Source organism: Cherax quadricarinatus, chromosome 67, assembly GCF_038502225.1.
Source record: "Cherax quadricarinatus isolate ZL_2023a chromosome 67, ASM3850222v1, whole genome shotgun sequence".
Taxonomy (NCBI): domain Eukaryota; kingdom Metazoa; phylum Arthropoda; class Malacostraca; order Decapoda; family Parastacidae; genus Cherax; species Cherax quadricarinatus.
Genome location: NC_091358.1, coordinates 15261006 through 15284209, shown reverse-complemented (window position 1 = coordinate 15284209; position 23204 = coordinate 15261006). Strand labels below are relative to the sequence as shown.

The following is a 23204-nucleotide window of genomic DNA, read 5'->3' as shown; positions in this document are numbered from 1 at the left end:
ATACACCTGTGTATATACACTGAGAACCATACACCTGTGTATATACACTGAGAACCATACACCTGTGTATATACACTGAGAACCATACACCTCGTATATACGCCAAGGACCATACACATCTCAGTGTATATGCACATAATCATACACCTGCGTGTATATACAGTGGTAACCATACACCTTTGTGTATTCATTGAGACCCATACACACCTGTTAGTGTATATGAACTCAAAAACCATACACCTCTGTGTGTTTATGTACAGAAGCATACACTTGTGTGTATATATGCAGAAACATACACCTGTGTGTATATACACTGAGAACGAGTATATACATGTCAGTTAATAGGATATACTCACGCCACCTTTCCCCTACACCTGCTGATGCTCCTGTTCACCTAGTAGTAAGTAGGTACCTAGGTGTTAGTCGACTGTTGTGAGTGGCATCCTGGGGATGGTTGTATTATTATTTGTGTATTTGTTGAACATATATTACAATTGATTTCGGTGCTCATCCAATCACGGTCAATGATAAGGCTTCGGAGGCTTCGTGTAGGTTTATTTGGGGTCTTGGTACACAGGCAGTGTGTTTAAGTTGCCCAGGTCTGGAGGGCCATGCCTGCGAGAGAGGGACAGAGTAAACCTTGTTGCCTGAGCCATGTCGGCTGCCAGAGTGAGACAGAGGTAGCGTGGTATGGGCTGAGATAGGTAGGCCTATAGGTGGCAGCACCATAGTGCCACAAAATATAAACGCAACTGGGCATACATCGCTCGGCCACCTATCCATGATTGACTGAAAAAAAAAAATTTGGTCTCAGGAACAGAGCACAGAACACACAATAAAAACATACATGTGTACATAGATAAAAGAAAATCTTCCTACAGGGAAGGAAGAAAAAAAGGGGGATGCTAAGCATCATGGTCCAAGGGAGTGAGCTTCGGTGGCCATCACTGCACTCCTTCCTGCAACTGGACAGATACTGCAACATGGGAGACATCGCTGCGACTAAGCTATGATGTAAAGGGGTACAGTCTCCTCTAGAATGGTGAAGCAGTCATCGTGGACTAGTCGCTGCAGGGTTCACCCATCCTGGGGCACAACCTGCTAGTGCCCTCGAGTGAGACGTCGTCAGTACTCGGCAACTGGGCAGGACTTCTTCTGACAAGTGACTCAGGACATTTCTCGACTGGTAGTGTCACGGGCTGTAACTGCCGGCGAGAGTGGAGCGAGTCAGCAGAGACGACTCAGCGAAACATCTGGAGTACATCATAACTGGAGTGCAGGCTGCTCACTGAAGCTGTGATATGAGTCAAACAGTCGCCTGCCGACAGGGCTACTGCGGCTTGATGATGTCATCTTCTCGACAGTTGGAGTCATAGCAGAGGATAGTCTAAATGTCCTCGGACTGGTTTTCTACATATAACTGCACTCTGATGGTCAGGAGGTGGCGTGAAATGAGTCTCAACAGGGAGTTGTAACAGGTACAACTCAGGCAAGGTGTCAACGAATGGTAAACATAGGAACTTTCTGTTCATGGGGGTCTCAGACCCTTGACTGACTAGTGTCAGTTATCAAACGGTCACAACGCGGTGACATATAACACAAGGGTCTTACCAATGGTCTGGGCTGAGACCACACTGTGGTCTACACGCACATCTGGGCTCAGATCACACATCGGGACACACAGAAAACTGCACACACTGCGCATGCGGTTACTGCACGGCTTGTGCTAGCAAAAAAAAAATGCTTTTCTGTGCAAAAAATCGACACTAAGGCATTCACGAACATATGAGAACACTAATCAGAAACACTGACTGAGAGGAATTAACACTTAACATATATCTTCTCGCGATCCTCTCAACAATACTGCAATAAATTACTCACTGTGACACTATAACTGTGGTGATGCCAGGCAAGACGTCGTGAGGGATGTGGGATGACGTAAGGTGACGTCAGGGCAGCATCGTTGGTGACATCGCGAGGTGACGTTGGGCAGATGTCCAGGGTGACGTCAGGCAGACATCCTGGGGGACGTCAGGCAACGTCCTGGAGTGACATCACAAGGTGACATCAACGTCCCGGAGTGACATTGCGTGGTGAAGTCAGGCAGTGTCCTGGAGTGATGCTGCAAGGTGATGTCACTTGAAGTCTTGCAGTGTCTTCGATGTATGACACTGTCATGCAGACTCGGATGTCATCCACAAAGGAAGACAATATGCTGTGGCTGACATCTCTGTCTGTCAGATATGAGGATGAGGAACAGGATGGGAGCGAGTATTGTACCTTGTGGAATTCAGCTTTTCACTATGGCCACCTCAGACTTTGCTCTGTTTACTATTACCCGTTGTGTTCTATTCGTTAGGAAGCTATGGATCGATCTACCAACTTTTCCCGTTTTTCCTTTATCACGCATTTTGTTCGCTGTTACACTATGGTCACACTTGTCGAAGGCTTTCGCGAAGTCTGTGGATACTGCATCTGTATTTTGTTTGTCCTCTAGTGCATCTAAGACCTTTGATATACCTTTACCTATGAAGAGTTTAGAGAGTTTCACTACTCTCGGAGCCCGACCACGGGCCAGGCTCCTCTGGTGCTTGCCTGGTCAACCAGGCTGTTGCTGCTGGAGGCCCGTTGCCCCACATATCCATTACAGCCTGTTTGATCTGACACCTGGTGAAGATACTTGTCCAGTTTCCTCTTGAAGGCTTCTACATTTGTTCCAGCAGCGTTTCTGATATCTTCTGGTAAGATGCTGAAAAGTCTGGGACCCCGGATGTTGATACAGTGTTCTCTTATTGTCCCCACCGCACCCCTGCTCCTCACTGGGTTTATTTTACACTTCCTCCCATATCTCTCACTCCAGTATGTTGTTATGGCAGTGTGCAGATTTGGGACCAAGCCCTCGAGTACCTTCCAGGTATATATTAGTATTTATCTCTCATACATGTGGTCCAGTCCAGTAGCTGGGACAGGCAGGATTATTATTATTATAATCAAGGGGGAAGCGCTAAACCCAGAGGATTATACAGCGCCTGGGGGGGGGTGTGTGGAAGGCATTCAGGCTTAATTCGGGGAACTGGAGCACGGATCCAATTCCCTAAATCAAGAGCCCCTCACCAACATCAAGGAACCTTCCTTGAGGGGGGGGGGGACAGGCAGGAGCGACCTGCTCAATACCCATGTTGCCCTGGGGTGTGTAACTAGTATCTGCATGGTTGCCGATCTTGCTTTTGTAATTATTTGCTATTGCATCTGTGTATTTGTTCAACATAGTTTTGTATTTGTTCATATTTGTGTATCTCGACATATTTGTGTATTTCTTCCACTTGTTTGTGTATTTGTGTAATACTTATTGAATATATGTTGGTATAATTACCGACAATATGTAAAGTAAAAGGACACAAGTGCAACTAATGTGATATTTTATTGTGGCAACGTTTCGATCTCCAGGAGCTTTGTCAAGCCGGCATGACAAAGCTCCTGGAGAGCGAAACGTTGCCACAATAAAATGTCACATTAGTTGCACTTGTGTCCTTTTACTTTATATGTTTTACTTATTTCTGTATTTGTTCTCGTAATTATTTTTTTTTTTTTGTTTCAGATTAGGCGGTGATGCTGTGTGTTTGTGAACACTGTGGTGGGCGCTTGGTGTAAGTAATTAACACACACTGTGTTTGTTCTGGTGCCCCAATAGTGACACTGTGATAACGGGGAAGGAGTGCCACACTGTTGAAGGGTGCCAACGATAAATGGGAGTGCCAACAGGTGATCAGCTTGCGTGTTACTTGCGGCGCGTAAAGAATCTTCCCGTGGTGTGCCAGCATTGACAGACGGTGTATAGAGCTGACAGTGTGTATGTAGAACAGTGATAATACTGTGCGTAGTGTCAGCAAACAACGTGGTGCGTAGTGTCAGCAGTTAGCGCGGTGCGTAGTGTCAGCAAACAACGTGGTGCGTAGTGTCAGCAGTTAGCGCGGTGCGTAGTGTCAGCAAACAACACGGTGAATAGTGTTAGCAAACTACACGGTACATAGTGTCAGCACTCAACGTGGTGCGTAGCGTCAGCAGTCGACGCGGTGCGTAACGTCAGCAATCATCGCGGTGCGTAGCGTAAACAGTCAGTGCGGTGCGTAGCGTCAGTATATGTATAGTGCGTAGTGCGAACTGCCAGTAAGGTACTGTTTACAGTGCCAACAGGAGCAGCTGTTTGCCTCAACAGGTAAGAATGTGCTGTGTCAACAGGTAACAGTGTTAGAAGTTATGTCTTGTTTCTTCAGATTTTCTTTTAGCATTATAAATATGATGGATCTAAAGGAACGACCACAGGCCGGTTATTCAACTAAGAACGACCACAGACTGGTTAACTAGTTAGGAACGACCACAGACCAGTTAACTAGATAAGAACGACCACAGACCAGTTAACTAGATAAGAATGACCACAGACCAGTTAACTATATAACGACCACAGACCAGTTAACTAGATAAGAACGACCACAGACCAGTTAACTAGATAAGAACGACCACAGACCAGTTAACTAGATAACGACCACAGACCAGTTAACTAGATAAGAACGACCACAGACCAGTTAACTAGATAAGAACGACCACAGATCAGTTAACTAGATAAGAACGATCACAGACCAGTTAACTAGATAAGAACGACCACAGACCAGTTAACTAGATAAGAACGACCACAGACCAGTTAACTAGATAAGAACGACCACAGACCAGTTAACTAGATAAGAACGACCACAGACCAGTTAACTAGATAAGAACGACCACAGACCAGTTAACTAGATAATAACGACCACAGACCAGTTAACTAGATAAGAACGACCACAGACCAGTTAACTAGATAAGAACGACCACAGACCAGTTAACTAGATAAGAACGACCACAGACCAGTTAACTAGATAAGAACGACCACAGACCAGTTAACTAGATAAGAACGACCACAGACCAGTTAACTAGATAAGAACGACCACAGACCAGTTAACTAGATAAGAACGACCACAGACCAGTTAACTAGATAAGAACGACCACAGACCAGTTAACTAGATAAGAATGACCACAGACCAGTTAACTAGATAAGAATGACCACAGACCAGTTAACTAGATAAGAACGACCACAGACCAGTTAACTAGATAAGAACGACCACAGACCAGTTAACTAGATAAGAACGACCACAGACAAGTTAACTAGATAAGAACGACCACAGACCAGTTAACTAGATAAGAACGACCACATACCAGTTAACTAGATAAGAACGACCACAGACCAGTTAACTAGATAAGAACGACCACAGACCAGTTAACTAGATAACGACCACAGACCAGTTAACTAGATAACGACCACAGACCAGTTAACTAGATAAGAATGACCACAGACCAGTTAACTAGATAAGAACGACCACAGACCAGTTAACTAGATAAGAACGACCACAGACCAGTTAACTAGATAAGAACGACCACAGACAAGTTAACTAGATAAGAACGACCACAGACCAGTTAACTAGATAAGAACGACCACAGACAAGTTAACTAGATAAGAACGACCACAGACCAGTTAACTAGATAAGAACGACCACAGACAAGTTAACTAGATAAGAACGACCACAGACCAGTTAACTAGATAAGAATGACCACAGACCAGTTAACTAGATAAGAACGACCACAGACCAGTTAACTAGATAAGAACGACCACAGACCAGTTAACTAGATAAGAACGACCACAGACAAGTTAACTAGATAAGAACGACCACAGACCAGTTAACTAGATAAGAACGACCACAGACCAGTTAACTAGATAACGACCACAGACCAGTTAACTAGATAACGACCACAGACCAGTTAACTAGATAAGAATGACCACAGACCAGTTAACTAGATAAGAACGACCACAGACCAGTTAACTAGATAACGACCACAGACCAGTTAACTAGATAACGACCACAGACCAGTTAACTAGATAAGAATGACCACAGACCAGTTAACTAGATAAGAACGACCACAGACCAGTTAACTAGATAAGAACGACCACAGACCAGTTAACTAGATAAGAACGACCACAGACAAGTTAACTAGATAAGAACGACCACAGACCAGTTAACTAGATAAGAACGACCACAGACAAGTTAACTAGATAAGAACGACCACAGACCAGTTAACTAGATAAGAACGACCACAGACAAGTTAACTAGATAAGAACGACCACAGACCAGTTAACTAGATAAGAACGACCACAGACAAGTTAACTAGATAAGAACGACCACAGACCAGTTAACTAGATAAGAACGACCACAGACAAGTTAACTAGATAAGAACGACCACAGACCAGTTAACTAGATAAGAACGACCACAGACAAGTTAACTAGATAAGAACGACCACAGACCAGTTAACTAGATAAGAACGACCACAGACAAGTTAACTAGATAAGAACGACCACAGACCAGTTAACTAGATAAGAACGACCACAGACAAGTTAACTAGATAAGAACGACCACAGACCAGTTAACTAGATAAGAACGACCACAGACAAGTTAACTAGATAAGAACGACCACAGACCAGTTAACTAGATAAGAACGACCACAGACAAGTTAACTAGATAAGAACGACCACAGACCAGTTAACTAGATAAGAACGACCACAGACAAGTTAACTAGATAAGAACGACCACAGACCAATTAACTAGATAAGAGGAACAACCACATTTTTTTATTCATGTTATGTGCTAAACTCGTGTGGGTCATTCAGGGCAAGACATGGTGGAGGCTCGAACCCCCGTCTGCTGAACATGTTGAGTACCAAGTTAGTGGAGATGTGATGGTTCTTCGCTATTACTGCCAGTACTACTACTGCTGCTTCTACTACTAGTAGTACTACTACTGCTGCTTCTACTAGTAGTACTACTACTGCTCCTACTACTACTAGTACTACTACTCTACTACTGCTGATTCTACTACTACTGCTGCTACTACTACTACGACTATTACTACTAGTAGTAGTAGTAGTAGTACTACTGCTACTACGACTGCTGCTACTACTACTGCTCCTACTATTACTACTGCTGCTACTACTACGACTACTACTAGTACTACTACTGCTAGTACTACTACTGCTTCTACTACTACTACTACTGCGGTCACTACTACTACTACTACTACTACTACTACTCCTGCTACTATTACGGCTACTACTACTACTGCTTCTACTACAGTTTTACTACTACTACTACAACTATTACCACCACCATTACACACACATCGAATTGGTAAAGCACGGGATTCATACACAGTTTTAAGAACAGGTATAATAGGTTTTACCGTCAGGAAAGAGTAAACCCAGTATCCCACAGCAGAGATCCTGTCTGCTGCTGCAGCCACTAACAGGCGAGTACACAGTGGTACTGTACCACACAGACTGGTATTGCAACCTGACCTGTTACAGACTATTACCAGAATATCGGTGAGGGGCAGGAAGTGTCAATCACTCCATCACCTGGTTGTCCTGAAATCGCATCTGATTGTGACACCATCAGAAAAAATGAGGGGGGGTTAAGTATTAGATTTCATAATAACTGGTTTGTGATAAATGGCTTAGACAAGCAATAAGTTGAGGAATGGGACATTTATTCAACATTTTGGAATGTTTATTGAGGAAACGTTTCGCCACACAGTGGATCCATTAATCCGGTACAAAGATGAATGGTGGAAATAGAGGAAGAGTTTCAGGTAATCAGTCCCCCAGCCTGGAATCGATGTGTTCAGTCCAGTCTTGAAGAAAGTACACAAATAACTCACACATAGGAGAGAAAGGAACTTCCGACAACGTTTCGGTCCGACTTTGATCATTTACATAGTAACACTGTGAATTTGTAAATGGTCCAAGTTTTTTTCTTCTATGTGCTGGGTTATTTGTGTACTGATGAAAGAACCCAAAGACTGGAAGCAACATTAAAGAAAAACAGAAGGTTGTGGGCAAAATGATCTGATGATCTGGTTTATGACCAAAGTTTTGGTAAGATGGGGAAGGTAGAAGGATGGGTAAGGATGGAAATATGGGTAAAGGGTGGGTAGGGGTATGGGAGGTAGGGTAATAAAGGTAAGTGACTCAACCACTTTGGTGCATTTTAATACAAGTGTGTGTGTGTGTGTGTGTTGTGTTATTCATGAACTTCATAGGATGGGGTATGCCACACTACCCATCAGTGGCACACCTGTATACAAATTGCACACATGTATGATGCTAAGTTGGTAGGAGGTATACTTCTTGCTATTTCCATTTTTCTGCAAGAGGTTGGTTGCAGGGCGTTTGTTAGAGACGGTAGTTGCAAAGCACTTGCTAGAGATGGTTGCAGGGTGCTTGCTAGAGATGGTGGTTGCAGGGTGCTTGCTAGAGATGGTGGTTGCAGGGTGCTTGCTAGAGATGGTTGCAGGGCACTTGATGGAGGTCGGTTGCTTTCCTGGAGTTGTTGGTTGTGGTGGCCTGCCGTTGAGATTTGCAGATGCTACATGGGTAGATTAAAGTGTTAAGTAGTTAGAAGGTAAGTCTTCATAAACTGGGGAAGTTTTATCCTTATTGGACATAGAATGGTTCTGATGGTACTCATTCTTCTGTATCTTCAAGGAGATTACTCAGGATCATTGGTCTCGGGAAGTTCCTATGGATGAAGCGTCGGAGTCTTTGTTGGAGGGTCATTCTTTGGGTTCTGTGGGGAGGTGTGTTGATGTAGTTGGTGTTCGTTGGTTGGGGAGAGTTTTCTCTGTCTGGTATACAGAGTTCTTGCCAGTCATATAACTGTCTCTTCTTCAGTTTATCTAGCCTGCCACATATTGCATCGATATCCGTCTGGTGTCTGTGAGAAAGTGGAGTGCTCTGTCCTGAACTCTTTGTAGCTGTGGCATGTTGGATTTCGTTGTTAGTGACATGGACACACAAGGATATTCAGGCATAGGTCTTATCATCATCTTGTACAGGGGCTTCTTCATGTGGGAAGGGGCTTGATTAAACCCTGTATAGCTGACTGAGGTGGACTTTTGCTAAGTTCACCTTTTTCTAGATGTGAGATGTGGAGTGGAGTAGTCTGTCGATCTCATATCCCAAGATCTTGTTCGGGTTTCTGTTGGTGATTGGTATGCCTGTAATGGAGATACCCACCTTGTTGTCAATAGTTGTGGGAAAACATCCGATGGTGCTGATGAGGACTTTGTCCGGATTGGTCGTAGTTCTCTATTTCTTTTTCCAGTTGGCTATTCTTTGCAGTTCCGTGTTCATTTTCTCCATTGCCCTTACATACCTGTTTTTTCCAGATATGGGGACGGATGACACTACATGGATAACGTCGTCAGCGAATTGGGTGATGATGGTATGATTGAATTCAGGTTGGAGGTCGTTGACGTATATGTTGAAGAGTATAGGGTTGAGGCACGAGCCCTGTGGCACCCCAGCTGTCGGTGTGAAAGGCTTTGCCGACTTACTGTTGAAGTTGGGGATGATGCTTTTTCCTGATAACAAATTGTATATAAGCCTGAGGAGGGTCTAGTTTTGGTCTGGAAGGTCGGCAGGTTTGAATATGAGGCCGTCGTGCCACAGGCTGTCAGAAGCTTTGTGTACATCTCTAGTTTGCAATTAGGGCAAGGTTGCCCTGTTTCCTCCGGCTAGCCACAGCATCGAAGATGGTATTGATAGCGTGTTGGGTTCCTCGGTGGGTCTTGAAGCCACACTGTTTTTCAGTGAAGAGGTGATTGAAATTGATGTAGCAGTTCAGTCTATTGGAGATAATTTTTTCGAAGATTTTGCCAGTGACTTCTAGTAAGGAGAGAGGACTGTAGTTCTCCAGGTTATGACTGTCTTTGTTGGGTTTTGCAATGAATGTCATCCGTGCTGTCTTAAGTGTCACGATAAAGTGTCCAGAGGCATATTTCAATTTCTGGGTAGGTACCTTAATTGTTGTACTGTTATGCCTGAGGGGCTATGGGCTTTATTTCTCATTCTGCCTATGACTTGGCACATCTCTCCATTGGTTGACTCACTGGTAGTGGTTATTGTTGAATATTCTACTATCATTGTATGAAAGAATTTTCTCTGACACTTCACCCATCAAATTGGCTTCGTCCTGCGGGTCCTCAAGGAGGGTAGTCACTTCCTCACCATCTTCGGTGAAGGAGTGAGTTAGGAGTTGCATAGGCGTGGGTTTGGCCCCCAGAACTGATCAGGACAGTGCTTGTCTTGGTTAGCATGGAAAACAAGATATTTCCATATTTCTCTTTAGTGATGGGTGATTAGGATGATTAGTTTCCTCATCCCGTTCAGTACAGCCCAGGTGGCCTATCCCATTTGGTGGTGCCTTCTGCACTCTGCTTGGTTATTATTCAGGTTGTCCTTAATTTCTCTGGCTGGTTTGTATTGCTGGTAGATCTTTGATGTTGGTTCTCAGCATGCATGGGCGGCCTCAGAGATTCTTTCGTGGAGGAAGCTGATTGCCTCGTCTATTGCGGTTGAGGGCTGGTTCTCAGGCGAAACAGTATGGTTATTGCCTGGGTAGTCCCTGAATGGGTCAAAGACTAGGGTTTTTAGGTTGGGTTTCGGAGGGGTGGGTAACCGGAATGGCAAAATGAGGGGAAGGGTGGAAGGGCCAGTTATAATGAAAGAGAAAAGCGGGAGCAGAGTCATCAGGAGACGACTATAATAGAATGGCGTGAACTGACATTGTTAAAAGTGTTCTCTCCGGCCAAGTTGATGAGCAAGAAACATGTCCAACACTTAGATACCTTTAATATTGAAACATTCTGCTTGGGCAGCAAGCTTCACTACTTGAGCCTCCTTTACAGGCGATACATTTTATCTCGGTAGGTATATAGATAAAAGGTTCAGACAACCGACAAACTGATCAATTAGACACTTCTGCAACACTTGCGTAACACTGTTGTGGAAACTTTTCTCCACACAGTGGCTTCATCAGTCCAATTCAAAGAATAGTGAAGATCAGGAGATTGAGGTAATGAGCCCCTCAGCCTGGGGTCGATGTAATCAGTCCATCAGTCTTGATAAGAATACAGAATATGCACGGAGAAGGATCTCATATACTGCAGACGGGTGAGGTGAGGCAGTCGTAGGCGGTGTCACCTTGGACAAATCCACAGGTGGAAATAGGTCATGACTATAGGTTAAGCCTGCGTAGAATTCTCTGTATCAAGATCCCAAGATGTTGCTGTCTGACAGCAGTATAGATAGATGGTTCAGAGAGCCGACAAGTTGATAGATTAAACACGTGTGCAACACTTTGGGTATCTTTATTGAGTGGTTAAATGTTTACACAAAGATACCCAAGAGTTGCACATGTTCTCACCTAATTGTGGTTGCAGAGGTCGATTCATAGCTCCTGTCTCATTTCTCTAACAGTGTAGGTACCAAAGTGTTACATGTATGTCTTACCCATCATCAGCTTCAGCAGAGATGATCACTAGAGACTGCGAGATTTAGTAAGTGATAGAAGAGAAGACGTAAATCTGGTAATAACAGACCAGGCAAGCTGGAGGAAAGATACAGTGACAGTATGATGTGCGGCCTTGAAGAGGCTGATGGTAGGTTAGGAAGGTGATGCATGGAGGCGGAACAAACAGTTACAGTGATCACAAAATGTACAGGAGAGGAGAAGAGGAATTAGAGCAGATGGAAAAAATAGAGAATCTGGAAGTTCTCCCGTGACAGTGACAGTTGAACTATGTGGGGAGGAGTATTACTTGGAATTTACCTGCAGTTGTTTCCTGTGGTCATTGCCCCCGCGGCCTTGTCCCAGACCAGGCCTGCTGGTTGTTGGTCTGATCGATCAAGCTGTTAGTGCCCTCCGCCTGCAGTCCGGAGTGTGTACAACAACCCGGTTGATCAGGAACTATCAAGGTATCTGTCGAGCTCCCTCTTGAAGACAGTTGGGGGTTTATTGGTAATCCCCCTTATGCATGACAACAGGATGCTGAGGAGTCGTGGTCCCGTGAGGTTAACCAGACTCAGGGTCGACCCACTAAATGATTTTTTTATGACAGACTCAAAATTTGGTCACTTCAAAAATTTCTGATATTATCCGAACACCAAAAGACTTCGAAAAGGCAATTAATGACATGCCCATGCACTCTGCCCCAGGCCCGGACTTATGAAACTCCGTGTTCATCAAGAACTGCAAGAAGCCTCTGTCACGTGCCTTCAGCATTCTTTGGAGAGGGAGCATGGACACAGCGGTCATCCCACACTCACTAAAATCAACAGACATAGCCCCGCTTTACGAAGGTGGTAGTAAAGCAATTACGAAGAACTACACACTGATAGCGCTAACATGATAGCGCTAACATACAATATCATAAAAATCTTTGAAAGGGTTCTAAGAAGCAAGATCACCCACCACCTAGATACCCATCAGTTACACAACCCAGGACAACATGGGTTTAAAGCAGGTCGCTCCTGTCTGTCCTAAAGCTACTGGACCACTATGACAAGGTCCTGGATGCTTTGGAGGATAAACAAAATGCGATATTGTATACACAGACTTTGCAAAAGCCTTCGACAGTTAATAGCATAGTGTGATAGCACACAAAATGCGTAATGAAGGGATAACAGGAAAAGTTGGTAGATGGATTTATAACTTCCTAAAGAACACAAAGAACAGTAAACAGACCCAAGTCTGAGGCAGCTATAGTGAAAAGCTTTGTTCCACAAGGCACAGTACTCGCTCCCATCTTACCCCTCATTCTCATATCTGACATAGAGATGTAAGCCACAACTCCGCGTCTTCCTTTGCGGATGACACCCGAATTATGACAGTGTCCTCCATCGAAGACACTGCAAGACTCCAAGCGGAGTATGAAACAAATTTTAACCACACAGAGCGAAAAACTAATTTGAAAGATCTGGGAGTGATAATGTCAGAGGATTTCACCTTCAAAGACCACAACAATGTATCTACCTCATCTGCTACAAAAATGATAGGATGGATAATGAGAACCTTCAAAACTAGGGACGCCAAGCCCATGATGATTCGCTTCAAATCGCTTGTTCTCTCTAGGCTGGAATACTGTTGTACACTACACCCTTCAAGGCAGGCGAAATTGCTGACCTAGAGAATGTATAGAGAACGTTCACTGCACACACAAATACGATAAGGCACCTGAATTACTGGGAACGGTTGAAGTCCCCTGATTTGTATTCCCTGGAACGCAGGCGAGAAAGATACATGATAATATACACTTGGAAAATCCTAGAGGGATTAGTACCAAACTTACACATGAAAATCACTCCCAATAAAAGCAAAAGACTCGGCAGGAGGTGCAACATTCCCTCATTGAGAAGCAGGGGGGGTCATAAGTGCACTGAGAAAAACACAGTAAGCGTCAGGGGCCCAAGACTGTTCAACTGCCTCTCAGCATACATAAGGGGGATTACAAATAGACCTCTGGCTGTCTTCAAGAAAGCGCTGGACAGACACCTAAAGTCAGTACCTGATCAGCCGGGCTATGGTTCGTACGTCGGTTTACGTGCGGCCAGCAGTAACAGCCTGGTTGATCAGACCCTGATTCACCACGAGGCCTGCTCTCAGACCGGGCCGCGGGGGCACTGACCCCCGAAACCCTCTCCAGGTAAACTCCCTTAACACTTCATCGCTCCCCTCCTTTTCATTGGGGTATCCTGCACCGTCTGCCAAGATTCTTGTATTCATAAGTAGTAACTTCAGTGTGCAGGTTTTGGATCAGTCCTTCCAGTATCTTTATATTGATAAACCCGGCCTCTCTTACCTCAGTAGGACAATATTCAAACATAACAGGCAACCACCCTCCCTCATCTGCAAGTTTAGTCATCCTGGTGTGACGGGAAACAACCCATCACACAGGATAGTTGTTCACTGTCATATCTCATCACACAGGATAGTTGTTCACTGTCATATCTCATCACACAGGATAGTTGTTCACTGTCATATCTCATCACACAGGATAGTTGTTCACTGTCATATCTCATCACACAGGATAGTTGTTCACTGTCATATCTCATCACACAGGATAGTTGTTCACTGTCATATCTCATCACACAGGATAGTTGTTCACTGTCATATCTCATCACACAGGATGGTTGTTCACTGTCATATTTCATCACACAGGATGGTTGTTCACTGTCATATTTCATCACACAGGATAGTTGTTCACTGTCATATTTCATCACACAGGATGGTTGTTCACTGTCATATTTCATCACACAGGATGGTTGTTCACTGTCATATTTCATCACACAGGATGGATTAAATATATAGGGTTAAAAATCTGCCAGCCTGAGCTGGTAGACTTCAGTAGTGTCAGCCTGAGCTGGTAGACTTCAGTAGCGTCAGCCTGAGCTGATAGACTTCATTAGTGTCAGCCTGAGCTGGTAGACTTCAGTAGCGTCAGCCTGAGCTGATAGACTTCATTAGTGTCAGCCTGAGCTGGTAGACTTCAGTAGTGTCAGCCTGAGCTGGTAAACTTCAGTAGTGTCAGCCTGAGCTGGTAAACTTCAGTAGTGTTAGCCTGAGCTGGTAGACTTCAGTAGTGTCAGCCTGAGCTGGTAGACTTCAGTAATGTCAGCCTGAGCTGGTAGACTTCAGTAATGTCAGCCTGAGCTGGTAGACTTCAGTAGTGTCAGCCTGAGCTGGTAGACTTCAGTAGTGTCAGCCTGAGCTGGTAGACTTCAGTAGTGTCAGCCTGAGCTGGGAGACTTCAGTAATGTCAGCCTGAGCTGGAAGACTTCAGTAATGTCAGCCTGAGCTGGTAGACTTCAGTAGGGCAGTGAGGATATCAAATATTCCATTAAAGGCTCACCAGCTATAACAACTTCAAGGTTCCCTTCCAGCAGAGTTAAATTTACTACCACTTGTGAATTGTTATATAGGAGACAAAGACTAGTTAATTGTGCATCCCATATCCATCCTATGGAGTCACAATGTAGACGATAGTGACTAGTTTATTGTGCATCCCATATGTATCTTGTGGACGGTAGCGCAAGAATATACGGGGACAATAAACTGCCTTGAAACTAAGCCCCAGAAAGAGTTAACAGGGGTACATCTGGATATATATCCACAGTTTATATTTGATCTGTAATAAGCAAATTTAGGATATTTGATAAAGTGCCTCGTATCCTATCTTCATTAATAAGATTTCTTGGCATATCACATAGGCTATTACACTATCTCTATATTTTTCAATAAGTGGACAATAAAGCACATAGTGATCAAAATAGTGACCATAGGGCTGCTCACACACTTCGTATTTAGTTTGATCATCATCTGTGTATCTCGCAAGCTGTCAGAAAGACTTGTAACCGAGCCTGAGCCTGGCTGCTACAATATCAGTCAGTTTACTTAGCAAGTAAATGTACTTATCTACGTTCATGTTATCATAGTGAGTGATAGATCTACTTAGGCTTCTAACTGTGTTCCTATAACATTCAGGTGATTTACTTGGCTACAGGAAAAAATGCCTGCATTTCGTGGGCTCGTCTCGCTTGCCCGGGATTCGAACCTGGGGATTTTTGTTGTAAACCAACGTTCTCACAATGAGTTGCTGGGTAAGTTGGGATGGACGGGGAATGGAGGAAATGGAAGGGAAATAAGTAGGTGATATTGAGTTAGGTGTATGAGGTGCCGTGGTGGGGAGGCTGGTGGATGTGTTGGGTGCTGGGAGGTGCTGCGTTGGGGAGGTTGTTAGAGAGGGGGAGGAATATCCAGGTGTGTCGGTGAGGTGTTTACTTATTGGGTGTGTGGGGGGAAGTGGAATGTCGGGGAGGGGAGTTAAAGGAATGAGGGATGGTGGACCAGGCAGAAAGTTGGACAGAGAGAGAGAGAAAGAGTATTCACTCATATGTCGTTGCAGAGGTCGAGTCACAACTTCTGTGTGTGTCTCTGTGCTCACTTATTTGTACTCAGCTGTATGTGGTTGCAGGGGTCGATTCTCAGGTCCTGACCTTGCCTCTCCGCTGGCTGTTACTGGGTTCACTCCTGATTGCGTGATCACTATCATACCCCTTCTTACAGCTGTGTATGGATCTCGTTTTGGCCACTTTGCTGCCTAGGTCATACCGTTAAAGAAGTATTTCCTAACATCCCTGTGACTCATCTGTGATTTTAGTTTCCAGCTGTAACCTCGTTTATCTAAAATCAGACTCTCCAACAGACTAGCCCTGTCCACCTGGTCAATCCTTCTTAGTATTATGTACGTCGTAATCATAAGAACATAAGAAAAGAGGAACACTGCAGCAGGCCTGTTGGCCCATACTAGGCAGGTCCTTTACAATTCATCCCACTAACAAACATTTGACCAACCCAACTTTCAATGCCACCCAAGAAACAAGCTCCGATGTACAAGTCCCACTCAAATCCAACCCCTCCCACTCATGTACTTATCCAACCTAAATTTGAAACTACCCAATAACCAAACTAGGTAGACTGTTCCACTCATCAACTACCCTATTTCCAAACCAATACTTTCCTATGTCCTTTCTAAATCTAAACTTATCTAGTTTAAATCCATTACTGCGGATTCTCTCTTGGAGAGATATCCTCAAGACCTTGTTAATATTCCCTTTATTAATACCTATCTCCCTGATTCTTCTGTTTTCTAATATCCTGGGGAAAAGCTTCTCTGATCTCTCTGGGACTAGTCTCGCTGGAAAATTTGCTCCATTTCTAGTTTGCTAACATGCTTTATCAGATGCGGGTTTCTTACTACTGGTGCTGCATATTCTATGTATAGTGTCGTGAATGACTCCTTGTTGAGGTTCCTGAAAGCTATACTGAAATTTGCCAGTTTTGCGATTTCCTAATGTGAAAGACTCGGAACTGTGCTCCCCTTGAGGTTTACATAATGTGTCCACTAAGCCTGTACTCTTTTTCTGGTCTTCTTTACCTTTCCCCGATTTTCATAATTTTACATTTGCTAGGGTTACATTCTAACAGCCACTTCTCCAGCTCTATTTGTAGTCTTACTGGGTCTGTTCCTGTTTGTATTATCCTGGTCAGTTTTACTTTTAAGAACAGAGACACCTTTGATGCTATTTATTCTGTATTGTAGTTTGTATACACAAAGTATAATACTGGTCCAAGTACTGACCCATTTGGAACCTCACTCGTCACTCTCGACTATCACACCTCTTTCTTTTATATTAACAAACATTATCTCTCAGTTCACCGCAGAATTCGAACCTACACACTCTGCATCAAGGTACGTGGTACGTGGCCGAGGATCTGGCCGAGTGGCGTAAGTACTGTATAATTTCATGCTGAGTACACAGGTTCGAATCCTGCTGTGAACTGAGATAATGTTTGTAAATAATTTCACCCGTTTGCGAATTGTTAAACATCTTTTTATGTTAAATATCCCTTGATCCACTGTAGAACTTTCCTTGTTATTCCAGCCTCTTCCTCTAGGCTTTAACCCAGACACCTGCAATATTGTATCAGACGCCTTCTTACACTCCAAAAATATGTTTCACTTTTTCTTTCTTAACTAAAATGAAATTCGGCTCCAGAGGAATGTTAATATCAGAACATCTGCAAAACCTAAAGTTGTTGAACATTTAAGTGATAACAAGTGAGAGAGATAAGCAGTGGACAGTGTCAAGAGTCCACTGTCTAACTTTCGTTACTTTGTCTTAGAACTCGAGCACATTAATGATACAAGATTTGCCACCAAACCCATGTTTATAAATCTGGTTTTCTGCAAGTGCTCCACAGCTCTCCTTGGTTTAGCGCTTCTTTTTGATTATAATAATAATAATCCACAGGTCTCCTGATAATCTTCTCCATAATCTTGCATGTCAGTGACACTGACGTCTATCTAGTTCAGCGCTACTGTCTCTCCCCTTTTCTTAAATAGCAAGACTAAGTCCGCTGTTCTCCAGACGTCAGACAGCTTCCCTGTTTCAGTTAACTTGCTGAATATTGGTGCCGGTGGTTCACACAATGCCTCTGCTCACTCTCGCAGAACCTACAGAGAGATGTTGTTTGGGCCCATTAACTTCGAGGTATCCATCTCGCTTAGGAAGTTTCTTCACCTCACCTCCAGTGTGTATACCGTGTCCAGTGTGGTAGCAGTGATGGTATACATTACCAACAGTCTGATGTGTAAGACATGTGCTATACCTGGATGTCTTTTCAGGATAAAGATGTACATGTCCTGCTCAACACTGTGTCCAGTACTTGTTTGTGCACATTCTGTCTGTCTTGCAGTGTTTCTGATGTTTCTGATTCCATATACAATGTCTAGAATTTGCATGAGATCACCGCCCCCGCGGCCCGGTCCCAGACCAGGCTTCCTGGTTGCTGACCTGATCGATCAAGTTGTTGGTGCCTGTCGCCCTCAGTCCAGCGTTTGCACCAGATTTTTAGGGGAATCTGTCGAGTTCCCTCTTGAAGATAGCTAAAGGTTTGTTGGTAACCTTTCTTATGTATGGCGGGAGGTTGTTGAAGAGTCGTGGTCCCTTAACACTTATTAAGGTTTCTCTCAGTGTTCTCAACTCTCGCCTTCCTTCCTCGGGAGTATCCTGCACCGTCTGACAAGTTTCTTGTGTTCATAAGTAATAATTTCGGTGTGGAAGTTTGGGACCAATCCCTCCAGTATATTCAATACCTTTGATGAGTTTCGAGAGTTTTTATACTCCCTAAGCCCGGCCTTGGATCAGGTTCATCTGGCGATTGCTAGTCTACCAGGCTGTCGCTGTTGGTAGCCCGCTGACTCGAATATCCATCACAGCCTGGTTGATCTGGCACCTGGTGAAGATACTTGTCCAGTTTCCTCTTGAAGACTTCTACCCTTGTGTCAGCAGTGTTCCTGTTATCTTCTGGTAAGATCTTGAATAGTCTGGAGCCCGATGTTGATACAGTGTTATTTTATTGTCCACACAGCGCCCCTGCTTTCCACTGGGTTTATATTACACGCTTTTCCATATCTCTCACTTCAGTACTTGAGGAACAAGACCCTTAAGTACTTTCCACATATATATTATTATGTATCTCTCTCTCTCTCTCTCTCTCTCTCTCTCTCTCTCTCTCTCTCTCTCTCTCTCTCTCTCTCTCTCTCTCTCTCTCTCTCTCTCCCTCTCTCTCTCTCTCTCTTTTTACACAGGGTTTGACAAGGTTAAGGATCCCTAGCTTTATTGACAAGCTATTTACAGGTTAAGAATTCCTAACTTTATTGGCAAGCTAAGAGCTGTTACCTACATCAGCTCATTTGAAAGTATTTTTATTGTTATGAGATATACAAGTAGGGAACAGGATGAAATTAGAGCCATCTGTGGGCCAGCATTTTCATTTGATCAACTGACTTTATCTCGTTGACATCATTATGCTGTACGAATGTGTTCCATACTCGAGTCATCCTGGGTATATATGATCTCACATGGAGTGATGTTCTAGAGAAGGGTACAGCCAGAGTGAAGTTGCTGCTTTCTGCCCGTCTTGTGGCATAAAAGCTTGTTTCACGCTGTCCTCGAAGTGGATCCAAGTGTGATACTTTGACAATATTGGCCTTGTACATAACAGTAAGGCGACCCACATCCCTCCTGTGTTGAAGGCTCTGCTGAAATGACAGATCTATCCAGGATGGGTCCAGGCGAGAGATGAGACGTCTTGCTCTGTTCTCTACTCTGTCAAGCAGTCGCAGATGAGAGAGGGGGGCAGGCAAACCAAGAAAGTGGAGCATACTCAAGGTGTGAGCGTACTTGTGCCTTGTACAGAATCTTGGAACCCCTACTGTCAAGTAGATGCGACATATGGCGAAGTGCTGTAAGCTTCCTGGCTGCCTTGTTTGCAAGATTTACAACATGGTTCTTCATGGTTAGTTTGGAGTCAAATTTCACCCCAAGGATATCAACTTCTTCTCCAGGTGCCAACACCCTCCCATTCATCCTTACTACTGCACCAGCATTGCCATCATGGTGCCTAGAGACGATCATTTGCGTTTTCTCAGGTACAAATGTTACTTGCCATCTATAAAAAAGATTATTTGGTGTACTGGTAGCGGGGAGTAAATGATACATCTTCGGAGGCTTCTTACTTTATTGTTAAGTTGTGGTGGGTACACAGGCTTGTGTGTTGTGCCCATGGCCCGGGAGGGCCATCCCACGAGAGAGAGCTAGGAGTAGGCCTTGCGTCTTCCTGCTAGGCCGCTGTGTGAGTGAGAGGGAGGCAAGGGCAGGCAGGCTGCCGTGCCCACCAAGAGGCCTGGCTACAGAGGGCAACACTTGAGTGGCGCGAAATATGAACTAAGCTGGCAGACAGCATGGGCTGTCTGTGCAGACAGTACAGGCTGTCTACATACGCTCGTCCACCTACCACGTGTCAGAAACTCAGTCTCTCTCTCGTAGGAACAGGGCACAGAACACAAAAAAACATATATATACATATGGACATGGAAAAAAAACTTCCTACAGGGAGGGAAGAAAAAAACATGTGGGGTGTGCTAAACATCGTGGTCATAGGCAGTGAGCGTCAAAGGGCATCACTGCACGCCTTCCTGCGTCTGGACAGATACTGCAACACAGGAGACATCGCTGCTGCTGAGCTGTGATGTAACAGGTTACGGTCTCCTCTGGAATGGTGAAGCAGTCATCGTAGGAGTTGCTGCAGGTTTCACTCAACCTGGGGCACGACATGCTGGTGCCCTCGAGTGAGGCGTCAACAAAACTCGGCAACTGGGCAGAACTTATGGCAAGCGACTCAGGAGGACACTTCTCGACTGGTACTGTTACTGGGCTGTCACTGCCGGCGAGCGTGGAGCGAGTTGTGGCAGAGACGACTGGGCGAAACATCTGGGATTTGAAACATCATACACCAGACTGCAGTGAGAGAGCTAGCAGTCAAAGTGACATCTTCTTTGTGCAGGCTGCTCACTGAAGCTTGTGACACGAGGCTGACACAGCGCCTGCCGACAGGGCTAACTACGGCTTGACGAGTATCATTCTCTCGGCAGTTGGAGTTATAGCAGAGGTTAGTCTAAGCGTCCCCAGACTTGTTTCTCTACATATAACTGCACTCTGAAGGTCTGGAGGTGAAGTGAAACAAATCTCGATGGGAATCGTAGCAGGTACGATTCTGCAGAGCATCACGAGCGACGAGCATAAAAGCTTTCTGTACAAGGGGGCTCATACTCTCAGGGCTGAGTAATCAGCTGTCAAACGCGCTGGTCACACGGGTGACTTAGCACAGTGGTGCTAGTCAGGTCTGGCTCAGACCTCACTGGACACATGGAAACTTTACACACCCATGGTACATGCGGTACAACATGGCTTAAACTAGCAAATGATGCTTTTCTGTGCACAAAACTAACACTAAGACATATACTAAAATGTGAGAACACTGAGAGGAATTAATTAACACGACATATATCTTCTCTCAGTCTTCTCGACAATACTGAAATAATTACAGAACACTCGATGGTGACATCATGTGATGTCGGGCGTGATGTCGCGAGGTGACGTCAATGTGATGCGGGCAGCAGACCACAGCATGTGGCCTGGGACATCTGGCTCGGTAACTCACGTGGTTTGTAGATCCATGTGACATCGCCCACACCCATGTGGCGTCGTGATCCACATGGTGTCATGATCTACCTGGCATGCTGATCCACGTAGCTTCGAGTGGCCTCGGGCACTCGGATACACAGCACTGGCAAAGAATTCACATGAAAAACAGCAGAAAACACAGCAGAGGGAGTGGGCAGTGGTGAGTGGTGTACGGTAGGCTGGTGAGGTGTGAGAGTACAGCAGGGCGAGGCAAGGAACGGCCACTTCCTCCTCCCACAAACACGTGGAGAACTCACACTGGACGCAGAAATCGCCACAAAACTCACCTCTGGCTTGCTGAAACAGCTGTGCTGAGCTGAACAACAACAGCAACATACAAGTGACGCTGAACACGTGACTTGAGAAACAGCGTGGGACACTGTAGCGTGGGGTCACTGGGGTCACTTACAATTCTCGAAGAAATTCGGTAAATTTCGGCTGGATCCTGCTTGTACCTGTGTCTGGATGCTCAAATGTGCAGACACGACATCAGGATAACTCGTTGAGAGACGGATGTTTGTTGTGTAGGGGGATGAAGTGAACAGCTTCATTCCTTCCTTCCTCTCTCTGGGCAAACACACTGCTGCGACCACCTTTTTCCACCATTTATAAAAAAAGGATTATTTGGTGTTCTGGTAGCGGGGAGTAAATGATACGTCTTCGGAGGCTTCTTACTTTATTGTTAAGTCGTGGTGGGTACACAGGCTTGTGTGTTGTGCCCATGGCCCGGGAGGGCCATCCCATGAGAGAGAGCTAGGAGTAGGTCTTGTGTCTTCCTGCTAGGCCACTGTGTGAGTGAGAGCGAGGCAAGGGCAGGCAGGCTGCCGTGCCCACCGAGAGGCCTGGCTACAGAGGGCAACACTTGAGTGGCGCGAAATATGAACTAAGCTGGCAGACAGCATGGGCTGTCTGTGCAGACAGTACAGGCTGTCTACACATCTATTTCCCCAAGCTGATATAGCTCTCAGCTGGTGATAGATGTAGCTTAGAGCAGCTGGCATTTCTTCTCTCGGATAAGTGAATGTCAGTGTACAGTCTCTCTCTCTCTCTCTCTCTCGCTCTCTCTCTCTCTCTCCCTCCCTCCCTCCCTCCCTCCCTCCCTCCCTCCCTCCCTCCCTCCCTCCCTTCTTCCCTCCCTCCCTTCTTCCCTCCCTTCCTTCCTCCCTCCCTTCCGTCCTCCCTCCCTCTCCCGCTCTGATGAATACATATTTATGACTCTGAGGCGTTCCCAGTAATTTACATGCTTTATTAGCCCTATATTGGTCATAAATGATGTGTGTATTGTGTTGCAGCTGTGACAGTTCTCCTTCCCTGACCGGAGTCGTAAATACTGAACAGTACTCTAAACAAGCTAGTACAAGCAGCAGTATTTTCCTTGAAAATTAGACACATATACAAAATCTGTGTATCATTCTTGTACTCGCCCCCATCTTATTCCTTATCCTCATATCAGACATAAACAGAGATATACACCACAGCACTGTATCATCCTTTGTGGATGATACTAGGATCTGCATGAGGCTGTCATCTGCTGAGGACGCGGTTAACCTCCAAGAAGATATAAACAAAGTTTTCCAGTGGGCAACGGTAAACAATATGATGTTCAATGAGGACAAATTCCAACTACTCCGTTAT

General features: G+C 44.9%; 1 protein-coding gene across 8 annotated transcripts in view; it reads left to right on the top strand.

Annotated features, from left to right (window-relative positions):
- Positions 1–23204, top strand: part of LOC128699669 (serine-rich adhesin for platelets-like) — a 1564428-nt gene that overhangs the window by 644393 nt on the left and 896831 nt on the right. For 6 of the 8 annotated variants that reach the window (XM_070099420.1, XM_070099418.1, XM_070099410.1 and 3 more), the window contains one exon: positions 3599–4216. The gene's annotated coding sequence lies outside the window, so the exon portion shown is untranslated. The remainder of the gene's footprint in view (positions 1–3598; positions 4217–23204) is intronic. The other 2 variants (XM_070099415.1, XM_070099416.1) reach the window with 1 other exon arrangement.